Here is a 16,359-nt window from a genome sequence, read left to right as displayed (position 1 = left end):
TCTCTAAACGGGTGATCCAAGTCGTAGCCTCTAACCAGAAGGTTAATGGCTTCAATGCAATCTGAGTGGACTGCTATATCCTTGATCCCTCTGTCCCAACACATCTGCAATCCATAGAAGATACCGAAGATCTCCGCAATCACAGGGGGGACAGAAATTAATTTACAGCTATATCGAATATCCAGCCTCCCTCTTGCGAGCGTAGCATTCCTCCGCAGCCGCTCCTGCCATCCTTTAAAACTGACCCGTCTGACTCCAGGTGGAAATCAGCATCTTGCCGAGTTCTTAGAATTCCTGCAGTAGGTACCTCGCCGTGTTTCCATTTGTACTTCTACATCAGGTCTCTATCCATACAAGCTCTAAAAAAACTGTCCTTGGCCGTCTGGTTTTTTGGATTTTGATCTGGGTTAAATAACTTTTCACAGCGTGTGACCCAGATATCCCAGCATATGTAACCAAAAAGCAAGTTCCACGGAATCTTCTTGGTATAGTTCCTCCCTGCCTCTTGTTGGAGATTCCACTTGATCCAGTCAGCTCCCTGAAGGCTTTGAAACATGTCCCATTTGCTGGGATCGACCACCTCTCTCCATCGATCCAGCGCCTTATTACAGTCTCGGACCACATGCATGAGATCTTCATCTTCTTGGCACTGAAACGGACAAGCAGCTACTTCCAGCAAACCTCGGTGAGTTCTTAACGAGGCCGTATGCAGTCTTCCATGTGCAAGAAGCCAAATAAATGTCTTTATCTTCTCTGGTCCCTGCCACTTCCATATGAGTCTCCAAACATTTTCTCCTTCTCTTCGTGTACCTGCAGAAATGAAATTATAGGCAGACTTAACAGAAAATTGGCCGTCAGTAGATGGTTTCCAGTAATATATATCCTCTCCTCTCTCTTCTTTTGGTGGGTGCGCACGCGTTACTCGCTCAACAACATCATAAGGAAACCAATGCCTTAGTTTTCCGGTATTCCAATTCCCATTCTGGTCAACATAATCCCTAACCGACTCATCTCTATTAATGTAGCCTTCTCTGCCCGGAATAAGATGGATCAGGGGAGTGTTCAATTCAGACCAGTTGTCAAACCAAAAGGAGGTAGTAGCCCCGTTACCAATCTTCTTCCCCACCCCTTGCTGAAATTTCTTCCAGATCTTACTTATGCTTCTCCAAGTCAAGGAGGAGTTACGTTTCTTCTCCACTTTGGGCATACTCAGAGTTCCACAACTATACTTTGCTTTGAGTACATCGACCCATAACATGTTCCTGCCTACCAGCATTTTCCAGCAAAGCTTCATTATGAAGGCCTCATTTTGAGCTTTCAAGTTTTTAACTCCCAAGCCTCCTTCCTTCTTTTCTTTTGTTATTGTCGCCCATGATATCAAGTGGAGTTTCCTCTGTTCATCGTCCCCCCACAAGAAACTTCTGCTTTTCTTTTCCATCTCTGTTAGAAGACGTTGGGGAAGGAGCATCGTTTGCATGTAGTAGGTCGGTAGAGCAGAGAGAACTGATCTCACCAGGGTTGTTCTTCCCGCCATGCTAAGCATCTTTCCTTTCCAACCCGTAAGCTTACTCCTTGTTTTCTCAAGTAGGGGCATAAAAAGGGAGTAAGAAGCTCTTCCGTGGAAAAGGGGAATACCCAGATACTTCCCCAAGTCGCCGGTGAGTCCTACCCCCATAAGTTGACTCATTTGCAATGCTCTAGAGTGATGCACATTTCTTGAGAAACAGATTTTTGTTTTACTTGTGTTCACTTTTTGACCAGAGGCACTGCAAAACTTCTCCATACACTCCATCATCCCCTCAACTTGTCCGGTTGACGCCTCCCCAAATAAGATGAGATCATCTGCAAAAAAGAGGTGGGATATTGGAGGACCATTTGGGCTGATTCTTATAGGTCTCCACGCTTCCTCCTCAATTGCATCTTGAATAATATGGCTTAGACGTTCCATACACAACGTAAAGATGTAAGGGGATATCGGATCCCCTTGTCTAATGCCCCTCGTTGGCCGAAACTCTTCTGTAGCTTCACCGTTCCAAAGGACCCGGGATGACGCAGTGGAGATGCAGAACATAATAATCTCACACATTTCCTCCTCTATACCAACTTCCTTTAGCGTGTCCCTAATGAACGGCCATTCCAACCTGTCATAAGCCTTCTCTAGGTCCACCTTCACCGCTAACCAGCCCTCACTTCCTTTCTTCATTCTCATGGCATGAATTACTTCTTGTGCAACAACAATATTATCACCACTTTGTCTCCCGGCAATAAAACTACATTGGTGAGATCCCACAACTTTATTCATTATCGTCTTCAACCTCCTGCTGATTATTTTTGTTACCGTCTTGTAGCTGACATTGCACAGGGAAATAGGTCTAAAGTCCTTGATAGTTTCTGGTTCCTCCCTTTTTGGAATTAACACAATATTGGTACTGTTGATCTCGGCAACTTTACTTGGGTTATCAAAGACCGAATTCACTAGGCCACAGAGACCATTTCCTATCACATTCCAGAATTCTTGATATAGAAAGGCTTGTATTCCGTCAGGTCCTGGCGCTTTGAAAGGCCCCATATCAAAAACCGCTGCTTTGATTTCCTCAGCTTCAACCGCTTTGGAGAGCCAGCATCTTTCCCCTGCATTCAGTCCGGGGAATGATGTCATTGTGCTGAATCCATCCAGATGAGGCGCCTCAGAAGTGAACAGCTTCTTATAATAAGAGATTGCTAGCTGTTTGAGTTGTCGTTGATCAAAAACCCACGCTCCCTCTTCATTTACCAAACCATCAATTCTATTTTTTCTCCTTCTCGCTACTGCTGAGGCATGAAAGAATTTTGTATTACGGTCCCCCCAATTGAGCCAATTACATCTTGACTTTTGGTACCACATGAGCTCCTCTTGTGCTATTACTTTATTATATCCTGACCACAGCTCCTTTTCGACTTGGGCCAGATATTGGTTGTCCTTTCTTCCCCTAGCTCGAGTCACTCCTTCAATTCTGTTTAGAATTTCTTTCCTCTTCCTAGGAAGGTTCCCCACTTTAGTTTTGTTCCAGCACACGGTGTCTTCTGTAAATTTTTTCACGTTATCTAGCCAATTACCTTGATTCCAGGCAGCTTTGACTAGATCAATAAAGTCTTCCTCCAAACACCACGCAGCTTGGCATCTGAAAAGGGGTTTGGATCGTTGCCGGGCTTGCAGCTGATTGCAAGTAACTAACAGTGGGCAGTGGTCCGACCCAAATTTTGGCAAATGGTAAACCTTGCTCAAAGGGTACTTCTCTGACCAGTGATCATTATTAAAAGCCCAGTCTATCTTTTCCTTAAGAAAATTCCTTTCCCAAGTGAAATGACTACCCACCGAGACTAACTCCATGAGTTGCGTCCTTTCAATACAATCTGAAAACTGTTTCATTGAGAGGATATTAGCTGTGCCTCCTCCTGCCTTGTCTCCTACAAAGAGATAAGCATTGAAATCCCCAAGAACCAACCAGCTACCTGTTATACCCGAGTGAAGATCAATAAGGTCCTCCCAAAGCCGTTGCCGTTTAATTCGACAAGGTTCAGCATAAACACAAGTTAGCCAAAATTCCTCATTAGTGCTCGTCCTCTGAACGAAGACATGAAGGAGTTGAGTACTAGAGGAGACATAATTGATTGACACATCTTCACAGTTCCACATTAACCAGATTCCTCCTGCAAACCCTGTAGCTTCAATCCTAATCCATCTATTGAAGCCTAACTTTCTCATGATAGTGTCTGCCTTCTTTCCGCTTACTCTTGTTTCTAAGAGAACTAGGATTTTAACATCCCTGCCTTTTAGAACATCGTTTATTCTCCACAGAAAAGTTTTTGAGGCTGCGCCTCTACAGTTCCAAGCAATTAAATTCATAAAAAACTAAAACGGGAAAGAGCAGAGGACTAGCGGTCTTACTAGGCCTGAGTGTCCGGTCTTCCTTTTTCTTCAGCCCCATTCTCTTCACCGACTTCTTCCGACGTTTCAAACCAATGATCACTTGGCTCACTCGTGTCCATTCCAAACTCTAATTGCCGAATGATAGAAGTTGGGTCTGGCGGCTTACATGGCGATGGCAACTTCTCAATCTGATCCACTATGAGATGTTGAACTTCACTAAGTGACGTGTTCCTCTCGACTATTGGATATGAGTTATTCATTTTATCGTCCACATGTCTTTCTGCCGGAATTGAGTCATGCCCCCGTCCATTTTCTACTATTGATCCAAAAACCAGGTTATGGGCTCTTTGCACTTGTTTTCTTTTGAGAATTGGGGAAACTATCTTGGGCCTTTGTATAACACTTCTTTTCCTACCCTTGGTCCTTCCTTCGTTACTGTTCAACCCCCTTTGTGGGCCGGGTTTGGCTACTGGGTCCGTGGGGATGGGCGAGGGACCCACTCCTTCTGCCTTGTTACTCCCTTTATTTTCCTTACCCTTTCCTCTCACCTCCTCTCTTGTCTCCTTTCCATTACTGGCCAGTTTGCTACTCTCTCCAAAGACAAAGGTGCTATTTCCAGCGCCTAAACCTCCTCCTACTTCATTAGACCCCTCTGTCTGAAGGTTTGGTATCACAGTCTTCTTTCGCCACTCAGACGCTATCCCCTTCCCTTTCCGGCTTTCTTTCTTCTCTGATCGTTCTGTTGATGTGAGCCGCGCCGTTTCCTCTTCGAGAATATCAAACCGTGACCCAGGTACTTTCTTAAACTCCTTTCCATATTTCTGATTATTTCCTCCTGCTTTCATCTGCTCAACCCTCCTTGTCTCTCCCTTTTGCTGCTTCTGTCGAAAAGTGTGTTTTGCTTTCATCCAGTCGCCGAATTCTTCTTCCAGAGTCACCCCCGGCACACTAAACAATGTTTGTTTCCCGTTGGACACCCTCCCCGAGGTTACTTCACTCTGCTCTGCCGGAGCTTGGGGGTTCCGCTGGCCGGATTCTTCCTCCTTTTCTTTCTTCGGGCAAATCTCTTGCCGGTGACCGTACTCTCCGCAGTTGAAACATATTGTGGATAAGCCCTCATATTCCACCGTGAAGATTCTCTTCCTTATGACGAATTTTGACTGCAATTTTTTATTAAGATCCACTTCCATGCTAACTCTTGCAAACTTCCCTCTCTCAACGGTAACCGTTTTGTTATGACGAATTTTGAAGTTTGCCATATGCTTAATATTTTGTTACTGATATTTGTCTGTTTTATTTTGCTAAAAGTTGAGAAAAAGTTGTCATATTCACAGGATTTGATTGCAAAGAACTTTTAGACTGACATCTAAATTTTAATTTCTAAAAAAAATAATCCAATTTACATCTTAGTGATCCATATTTTCAATAATTTCATTAATTAGATTGAAATGGGTCTTTATTGATATTTAATTTGATTCAAAATAAAACATTCTTTTATTTGGATGGCTATAAAGTTTGTTAAATATGTCCATAAATTAATATTTTTTCATGATGAATGTTATAATTGTTGAAGAATGGAACATTCTATTTTAAAGTGAAAAATGTAAATTACCCATCCCTGTACACGATCATGTAAAGCTTACTTTTAATTTATCATACATTGCATATCATAAAGTTGATCATGCTTATGGATAAAATTTGAAGATTGAACAATATATTATTCATTGTCGCCTTTATTAATATAATTTAATGATGCACATAACCTAGGTCAATCTATCTAAGGAACCTATGAAATGTCTCAACTTCCTAGCTAATCCACTGATTTACCAAGTTAATGTCTCAAGGTGAAAGTATTTATCTTTTTCCCTTTCTAATTTTGAATTTGAGTGGTTAAATTCAGAATTACGATTCTTAACTACAAATGCAGAAACACAAAATTTCATCTATGAATGAGTCATTCCCCTAGCAATTCACCTTACTTTCCTAGCTCACTTAGAATTATATGTAGTCTTCTTACACATATCTGAATAGAATTTACAACTGTCTAATTCTCCTAATCCAGAGACCAATGCAACTACTCGAGTGAGATCATCACAACAATGTAATCCAAGAAGTAGATAGACTCAATCGGTAAGGACACTAGTACGACAATTTTGAATTTTCTGTCAATAACCACAGCTGTGCATTATCATAGAATCATTCAATCTAATAAGAAACCATTCAAAAACTACCTCAATGGCAAAGATTAGATCTAATCCTAATCAGAAATCTATTCCCCCCACTCAGGTCATACAAACAGAATTGTTCTACGACCATTCTGATTCAGATCCAAATGTTCAATTAATAGAACACTGTCAAATCATTCTCCAAATTCATTATAAAGGCTTTCACATAACATATGTCAACACTGAGTACAACAACATGCGCTTGCTCAACTCAAGAGGAGCTCAAGCTCTTGATGGCCTCCCAGATTTTCGATTTAAAACCATTCCAATGCAGCAATCAAACTCAGCAAAACCAGCGGCTTGAGATCCGCGCATCAGGTGCAATGAAGATTTTTAATTTTTATTTTAGCCGACGATTTTTTTAATAAATTGCTTGACTACTTTTGTTGTCTTCTTAATTTCCTTTGAAAAACATAATTGATTATTGACTACCCACTTTCATTCTGCATTGGATTTTGTTGAAGGTGGAGGATCAAAGGCGAAGATGTGGTCAAAGCAGCCAAATTTGAATTCCTAGGAGTAGATTGAATATAAATAATTAAATATATTAGTCATATCTTATTGCCTCTTTTATGCCCCTTGGATTGTATATGTGACGAATGACGTCTTGAGGTCTTTATCCCCACGTTTGAGGAATATTCCTCTCGTCTTATTGACAAAGTAAAGAGAAAAAAACATTTTTTTTCTATTTATAGAGTATTGAGAAAAAAAATTTATATGGATATACAATTTTACTATTTATTTATTATTATGTTGACTTTATTTATATAATGTATAATATATATTAAATATGGATAAAATTAAAAATTTGTTAAATTTTAAATGAGAGTTAATAAAATTTAAAATTCTTCTTAGTCTGTGTGAAATATGTTGGGGTAACTTACAAATGGTATGAGAGAAGTATGTAGTTTGTTTTGGGTTTAGGCCATTTCTTTATGAACTGAAAAAAAATAATTGAAAATTTTTTTCTAACTTTTCCCATAAATGAGATCATGCAGAAGAAAGAGAAAAATATAAGAAGTTACATTTAAACATTAATTATAGAGATAAAATTGATAAATAAACATTAATTACTCTTTAAATAAATAATATTTTGTGCAGGGGAAAAAGTGAATTATATTTTGGACCAGACTATCCTTCTAAAAGCAACTTTATCTTGTGCACCAAAATAGTTTGCTTTGGGTTTATGCTCCCTCTTGTTTTAGGTCAAATTTTAAGGCACTTTCTTAAAGGAAAAAAAATGTTCTTATTATATGTTACTTGACGGAGTATTAATTACAAGTTTTCACAATATCTTTAAAATTACTATTATTAACCATAAGAGAGAATGTAATGCAAATATAAAAATTTTCTATTTAAATGAGTAGAATAAAAAATTTATTGGCTAAAGTATACTCTAAGTACTTTAAGTTTTTACAATATTTTAGTTTAGTTCCTAAACTTTAAAAAGTATACTTGTAGCCCTTTAACTCTAAAATTATTAACAAAAAATGATGATATTAGAATATTGAGTATTGATAAAACATTATCAAATATTAACATATTAAGTTTAGAGAAAATGATATAAAAATGACATTTAATTTGCAAAATCTCAAAATAGTCACTTGAATCAGTAAAATCCCAATTTAGATATAGTTAACCAATTTGAGATTTGCAAATTTGCTGAAATGACCATATTGCTCTTTATTTTTTAATTTCTTTTTAAAAACCAAATACCCTCACTGGCAAGCCAATCGCTGGACCTCCGGTGCCAGCAGCGGCTACTGGAGTTTAGGTGGCCGCTGCCACTAGTTGCAGGAGCTTCCACGGCCAGCAACTATTTTTTTAAAATTTTTTTCAACTTTAATAATATGGTTAACAAGTTTTGTAACGCTATTAACAAATTCAACATAATAATTAACAATAAGTTTTTCAAGAAATTCAAAAAATAGCATTTTTACAACTTCAGTAATGTCGTTAACAAGTTTTGTAGCTTTATTAACAAGTTTGGTATAACATTTAGTAACAGGTTTTCTAAAAAATTTAAAAGTGGCATTTTCACAACTTTAGTAATGCGGTTAATAAGTCATGTAACGATATCAACAACTCTTATAACCATAATGATTAACTAATAAATGGGAAAATTTTGTTACAACCATCATAGGGAGCTACTATTAAAAACATCAGTTTTTATTAAAGTTGTCAATATCGTTATATGACTTGTTAATTATGTTATCACTTTTTGAATTTTTCAAACACTTGTTGTTAAATGCTATACTGAACTTATTAACGGAGTTACGGAACTTGTTAACAGTATTCACTGCAAAAAAAAAAGCTTATTACTAACATAATTAGCGACAAAAAATTATTCTGTCACTAATTTCTGACAGAAATTTTATTGCTAAATTTAGCGACTAAAAAATATTAGCGACGGATTAGTGAACAAATTTCTGTTCGTCACTAAATTCCATCACTTATCCGTTGAAAAATCTGTCAATAAATATCTAGCGATGTAATTTTTTTCGTCAGGAAATTTCCGCTGCTAAATTGTTTTTCATGGAAGTTTTCATCACTAATTTTGTCACTAATTCTATTCCATCGCAATTCCGTCACTAATTTTAAATTTTATTATTTTAGATTATAATCTTACAACACTTTATATAATAACAATTAAGAATATAATGATTTTAAAACTTTTTAATTATAAAATAAATTGATATATTTGTGGAGTTGATATTAATAAAGATATTGTCATTATTCATGTCATCATTAGGTATATATTGAAGATAAGAAGACAATTTCTTATAAAACTTGTTTATATTTCGTTAAAATAAATTTCTCTTGATTATTAATAATAATTAAAAAATATAATAAGAATAATAATAACTCTCTTATACGAATTGATATAAGAAAGAAATAATTTTATCATATGTACAATATATTGAAAGATATAATATATGATAGAAATTCAAAACCAAAAATTAAATTTATATGAACACATAATAATATTGAAGTGAATTTTGAATTTCAATCATCAAACAATAAAATTTAATCATGATATAATCAATCCCCATGATATAGATTGATTTTGGTCTTCAATATAAAAACAAATGGTATATACAAAGAATTTTAAGAATATAAATTACATAGGATATGTATATAAGTAGGAGAATATTATTTATCATAATTTATTCAAATCACTTAATTTTTTATATAGAATAATTTATTAGATTTTATTATAGTAGTTATTTTTTTAATAACAAGATTTTTTGACTAATTGTAAATGGTTTTCGTCTAATATATAAAACAAATATAGATAATATAATATAATGTAATATATAATTAAATTGTATCTCTTATCAATGTTAAATAAAAAATAAATTTTAAAAAATATTTATAAAAAATTATTTATGATTTAAAATTCAAAATTAGTGTCCTTAGAAATTAAAATTATATTAAAAAAATTTTTAAAAATAAAATGTTATAAAATAAATAGTAAAACAAATATTTAAAAATTATTTTGTCATTAAAATAATTATGATTAACATTATCATATAATATATTTTTAGTTTTTAATAATATATATGTATACGTAATTGTTTGTGTAAAAGAATATATTATATATATATATATATATTTAATTTTGCATAATAAGTCAATAGGTTCATTGCAACTCAACTACTAAAGCCGCACACACATGGATGATGTCTTGGGTTGAAGCCATAGAGAAGTCACTTTGAGGAGGGAATTATGTGGCATCGACACAAGGCAAGCAGAGGTGAGGTGGCAGCGACGAGTGGTAACATCATCGAGGTGATAGGAACATGTAGAGGTGATTACTGGTAGTGACATGGCCACTGATAGAGGTGCCATGCGGCATTGTAATTTTTTTTTTTCAAAAATCGGGTTAGTGACGGAATTTGTTCCGTCGCTAATTTACAACAGAAATTTCTGTCAATGATTAGTGACGGAAAATTCCGCAGCTAATCCATGACTAATTAGTGACATAATTTTAATTTTGTCACTAATCCAATTAGCAACAAAGGAATTAGCGACGGAACAAATTCGTCACTAATTTGTCTCTAAATAAAAAATTCCGTCGCTAAATTTTGCCGATAATAGCATTTTTTTTGTAGTGATTATTGAAGTTGCAAAAATACTTTTTAATTTCTTGAAAAACCTGTTATTAACTACTATACTGTACTTGTTAATATTGTTACAAAACTTATTAACTATGTTAGTGAAGTTGCAAAAGTTTTTAAAAAAATAGTTGATGGCTACTAGAGCTCCAGCGACCCATCGTTGGCTGGCTCCCTGAGCTCCAGTGACAGTGGCCACCTAAACTCTAGCTACCACTGCTGGCACCAGAGCTCCTGTGACTGGCTAGCCAATGAGGTTGTTTCATTTTTAAAAAAAAAATTAAAAAATTAAAGGGTAATATGATCATTTTAGTAAATTTGCAAGTCGTGAATCCAAAAAAAAAAAAGTAAATTTGCAAGTCCCAATTTGGTCACTTATGCCTAATTCGGATTTTGCTTATTCAAATGACTATTTTGAGATTTTCAAGTATAAGTGTTATTTTCCTTTAAGGTTAATTTTCAAAGCAATTATGAATGTTGCAAAAAATAATCATTTAAGGCTAATGACTTTTGGGTTAAATGACTAAAAGTATACTTTTCAAAGTTAAAGGATCAAACTGAAATTTTGCATAAAGATAAAAGACCAAATATATACTTTAGCCAGATTTATTTTATTTTTAAACAAAATTAATAATTTAACCATCTCTTATTAATTTCAATGATGTAATTAAATGTGCCTTATAACAGGGAGTATCTTTGTTCTAAATAATGTGACCGACACCTAACTCTTCTAGTTTTATTCCTTCTTTTTTTTAAAAAAAAAAATCTTTAAAAGTGCTGGGGGGCGCACATGCATAAATTAGTGTGCCGTTTTTAAGCAGAATTATACAGTCTACTCACCGAAGGACACAGGCAGTAATAGTACGCGGGGTGTGGCCTCATAGATCGCCAAAAAACAATAGCGGGGAAAAGCAAAATGCCTGCATTCCATTATCAATTAATTACATAAAATTAAATTAATGTCACTATACTTATTATAAGTATCTTGCACACTAATTTTTTTTCTTATTAAATCTTTATACTACCTTTGATTCTTAATATAAAATTTACTTTATAATTTATTTTTTATTAGAGTAAATCTTACATTGAGAATGAGTGATAATATTTTCAGCTCATTCAGTGAGTTGGAGAGTGATGGGTTGAACACTTTATGCTCCATCTTCCCTCCTATTTACACCATAGGCCATACCAATTTGCTTCAATCTGAAATTCAGCCTAGCCAACCTTGGAATCCATTGGTTTCAATCTAAGGAAAGAAGAAACCACATGCATCAATTGGCTAGAATCCAACAAACTTAAATCTGTAGTTTATTATGTGAACTTTGGAAGCGTCACGGTTATGTCTTCATAATAACTTCATGAATTTGGTTGTGCTTTAGCCAAGAGTAACGAACCCTTCTTGTGGATCATAAAGCCTGACATTATGAATGGTGGCTCAGTAATTCTATTTTCTGAGTTTCTGAGTGAGACCAAGGAAAGAGGCCTTATAGCAAGCTGGTGTAACAAGAGAAAGTATTAAACCACCCCTTAGTAGTTGGAGGGTTTTTAACACATTGTGGATGAAACTCCATAATAGGGTGTTTTTGCGCAGGTGTTCCAATGGCTTGTTGGCCTTTCTATGGAGACCAACAAACTAACTGTAGGTATGCTTGTGCAGAATGGGAATAGGGATTGAGATTGATAATAATGTGAAGAGAGAAATGGTGGACAAGGTCCTCAATGACTTGAAGGAAGAACAGAAGGGGAAGTAGATGAGAAACAAAGTCTTGCAGTTGCAACAAATTGCAAAAAAAGCTACTGCTCCTACTGGTTCTTCCTATTTGAACTAAGAGAAATTGATCAGCCAAGTCTTGATCCATCAAAATGCAAATCCTTAAATCTTAAGTAGTTTGTTTGTTTTACTGCATATGCTCGGAATCCTTTCTCATCGCCTACGACACAACATGGGCAACTTTGTTTTGGAATCTATACAGCTAAAAGTGTGGCCTGGCTTTGTCGGATCTCATAAAATTGTATTAGCTCCTAATTCAGTCTTATTTTTAAGGTCTGTAAGTTATGGATATCATTATACTGTAACACTTTTGGTATCTTGAGTTTTGTATGCAGTTTCATTTACCAATGATATTTCCCTTCTTATAATTATTTTGTGATCCTTTTATAGACTAAATTTCCCTTCCTTTTCTGAAAAATCATAGAAGCAATATTGGTATAATTAAATTTGGATCATCATTGGTGGGGTATATTGATGATCTGGCATTGATCATTTTTCCAATGTAAGACTCCATATATTCAACAACAACAACAACAACAAGCCTTATCCCACTAGGTGGGGTCGGCTACATGAATCACACGACGCCATCGTGCTCTGTCAACAACCCAATCCTTAGATATATTGTTGACTAGGAGGTCTCGTTGAATGAGCTCATTAAGCATTCTTCTCGGTCTTCCTCTGCCTCTTTTTATGGGACTCTATCTTGTTTGATCCACCCTCCTCACTGGGGCCTCCAAAGGCCTTCTCTATACATGTCCAAACCATCTTAAGCGATTTTCAACCATTTTCTCTTGGATAGGTGCCACATCGACTCTTGTCATGATCTTTTCATTTCAAATCCTATCTTTTCTTGTATGACCACACATCCATCTCAACATCCTCATTTCTGCTACTCCGACTTTGTGCTCTTGTTTTCCCTTTATTGCCCAACATTCACTACCATACATCATAGCTAGTCTTATAGCAGTCCGATAAAATTTTCCTTCAAGTTTCCCAGGTACCTTCTTATCACAAATAACTTCAGTAGCTTTCCTCCACTTTAACCAGCCAGCTTGTATTCTATGGGAAATGTCTCCATCAATTTTCCCATCCTTCTGTATAATGGATCCTAGGTATTTAAACTTTGATACTTGAGGAATGATTTGCTCCCCCTTCACCTCCAAATCCCCATTGCCTTGCCTCCCTCCAAAATCACAATGCATATATTCTGTTTTGTTCTTGCTCAAGCGGAAACCTCTCGACTCCAAAGTCATTCTCCATAACTCCAATCTAGTGTTAATCTCTTCTTTTGATTCCGCCATGAGAACTATATCATCCGCGAAAAGCATGGACTTAGGGATTCTTTCTTGAACAGGTTCAGTTAGAACATCCAAAATAATGTTGAACAAGTACGGACTCAGAGAGGATCCCTGATGTAGGCCAATCTTAATAGGGAAGTCCTTTGTCTCCCCCTCAAGTGTCCTTACACTGGTAGTTACCTCCTCATACATATCTTGTATGACTTTGATATAAGCAACCCGTACACCTTTCTTTTCCAAAGCTTTCCACAATACTTCTCTTAGCACACGATCATAAGCCTTTTCCAGGTCAATTAAAAACCATATGTAAATCTCTTCTTTTATTTCTATATCTTTCCATTAACCCCCTTAGTAAATAGATTGCTTTTGATGTGGATCTCCTTGGCATAAATCCAAATTGGTTTTCCAAAATAGAAGTCTCCAACTTCAACCTATATTTCATCACTTTTTCTCACAACTTCATTGTATGACTCATAAGTTTTATTCCTCTGTAGTTTGCACAGTTTTGAATGTCTCCTTTAGTCTTGTAAATAGGAACTAAAATGCTTCTCCTCCAGTTATCCGGCATATTCTTAGAGCATAGAATTTCATACACACTTAATCTGTCTTTTAAGAGAAACTTGCCAAGGGCCTTTTAGCAAGAAGTCCGGCCTTGGGATTATGGTTATTAATTTCAATCTTGAAGCGCCACCAATTAAATGTAATGGGTTTTCAGACGTACTTGGAGTGTCTCAAGTCTCTTCAGATAGCCACACAGGGATTCAGTCACAACGACAAACTCGGATTGATGTTACACAGGAAATGTACCGGGAAAGAGTAAAGATAGAGAGAGAGAGAGCGAGAAAGGAAGAACAGGAGAGCAAAACGAAAAGAACCCAACGTTATTCTGGTAAGTTGTTTCCTTAATAGAAAAACTGATCAGTTAAAAAAAACGTCGTATCCGTTCAGTCTTATCCTCATTTTAACTAAAAGGAGAAAATCCCATTTTGAGACTCACTGGTTATGCTATTTGCACAAGAGCCCCAAAGTTAATGGGCTTGGGTGGTAGATTGGCCCATTTTCCTACAAAATAAACGAGATGATACCATTTTTTAGGCAGAGTCAGGGTATCTTTAGGTCATATTAATCCATTTCTAGAAACAGTTATAAGAAATAACTTTTTATATAAGTAAGTTTTTCGAGATTCAAACGACTCATACTTGCATGTATTATCCTCTTTACGAGCAGAGGTGATACTATTTTTAATACGAGGAATTATATAGTGCTACGCCGGGCTTGTACGTCAAATGACACGAGTATAAGGTATAATATGGTGCACCATGCCTTCTTTCTAGAAGGCGCCTCATGTATATAGGATATGGTGGACCCTGTTTTTATCCACGCTTTATCTATCTTCTCTGTAATATTTCAATAATATCGTTAGAAGTCGAAAAATAATACTCCTCTGGTCCTTAATATAGGACCCAATTGTTGAGTTAGGTTTGGTTTTAAATATAAGACCCATTTCTCATATTTATCAATTTTCTCTAAACTACCCCTATGGATACTCTCTCAATCATAATCAAATAGAAGAGGGAGATGAGGTATTAAGAAAGATGATTATGGTGTTTTAGGAAAAATGTGTCACTTTTCTTATGATTAACCAACTTACCTAACTTCCTTAATCTAATCAAATTAGTTAAATAGGTCTTATATTAAGGACCGGAGGAGTATAGGGTTAAGTTTTTTTAAAAAAGAATTCATTTGATAATATTTCTAAAATAACAATGTTCTTGCATGTTTTCAAAGTGGGGAAAAAAACTTTTTTGTCCCTCGCGCAAGTCACGATAAATTCAACGAACCAAATGAATATTTCTATCATTTGTCAAATATTCCGAGCACAAACCCGAAGCCAAATTGTTCCCAAACTCTTTAATTTCCTCTTAAGACACAAAAAGAAAGCAGAGACCAACTTGGTTTAATTTTGACCGCTTCACCATCAAAAGAGTAAAAATCGATTGATGATATTGAAATCTGTGTTGGCTTCGCTCAATATTCTGAATCGTCTTTGTCCGTCGCTGATGAATATCAACATGACTTTTCACCGCTTACTTTCCCATATGGAAGAAAACCTGCCAACTTTTGAAAAACTCGGAACTGTTGGACTCATAACTTCTTTTGTAAATGATATAAAGATCGATGAACCTTTATCAGATACTTCGTATATAGTTATCGCCTAGTCCTCAGCCTCAGCTTCAAACAGAGCCTTGCATATGTACAAGCATGGTGTCTGTTGAAGGAGAAGGGTCAAAACCCCATGTTGTGATCACCCCATTTCCATTAGATTTCGTTTGAATATAGAAGCTAAATAAATAATTTATTTTGCTGGTAAAAAAAATAAATAATTTATTTTGATTTAAAAAATATTATTTAGGGAAAATTAATATGCTGATTCTTGCAGTTTTACTGAATTTTGAGTCAGGTCCCTCAATTTGTTTTTCTTTTTATTAGATCCTTATATTTTACTTTGTTGGCGGCATCCATCCCTGCAGTTTAAGACCGCTAATGCAAGACTAACAGATGTAATACCACCGTTTGCTTTGAGTGAGGCGATAGATGATTTTGCGCATATGTGAATAAATAAGTCCAATTAGGTTGTGACTAGACTCCTCACTTACCCTTGTGAAATAAAAATTATTATTATTATTAAAAAGAAAGAAAGAAATAATGCAGCACGACTCAGGAAGAAGATGAATGAGCAAACACCTTGAAAAATGAACCAGCGAACCAAGGCCAAACAGTCTAGGGCGAGTGAACGAGCAAATGAGGACTGACGCTGAAAGGAGCAGAAGAAGACTTGAAGCTCTCAGAAATAATGACAAAGCAAAGACCCAAGCCCTAGCGAAATGCAAAGGAGCAAGCGAGAGACCGTAGGTCTCGACGGCGGGGAGGTTTGCCGTACATTTCAATTCAAAGTATTTATCGAAGCACACAATCTGGTAAGCCTCAATTTCATGCTCTTTCAGTGTTTATGGCGTCGTTTCTTCTTCTTTTCAAT

The sequence above is a fragment of the Neltuma alba genome, unplaced genomic scaffold, assembly GCF_004799145.2.
Source record: "Neltuma alba isolate B1F8T4 unplaced genomic scaffold, ASM479914v2 tig00003348_pilon, whole genome shotgun sequence".
In the NCBI taxonomy this organism is placed as follows: Eukaryota; Viridiplantae; Streptophyta; class Magnoliopsida; order Fabales; family Fabaceae; genus Neltuma; species Neltuma alba.
This window is presented reverse-complemented; position numbering follows the sequence as displayed.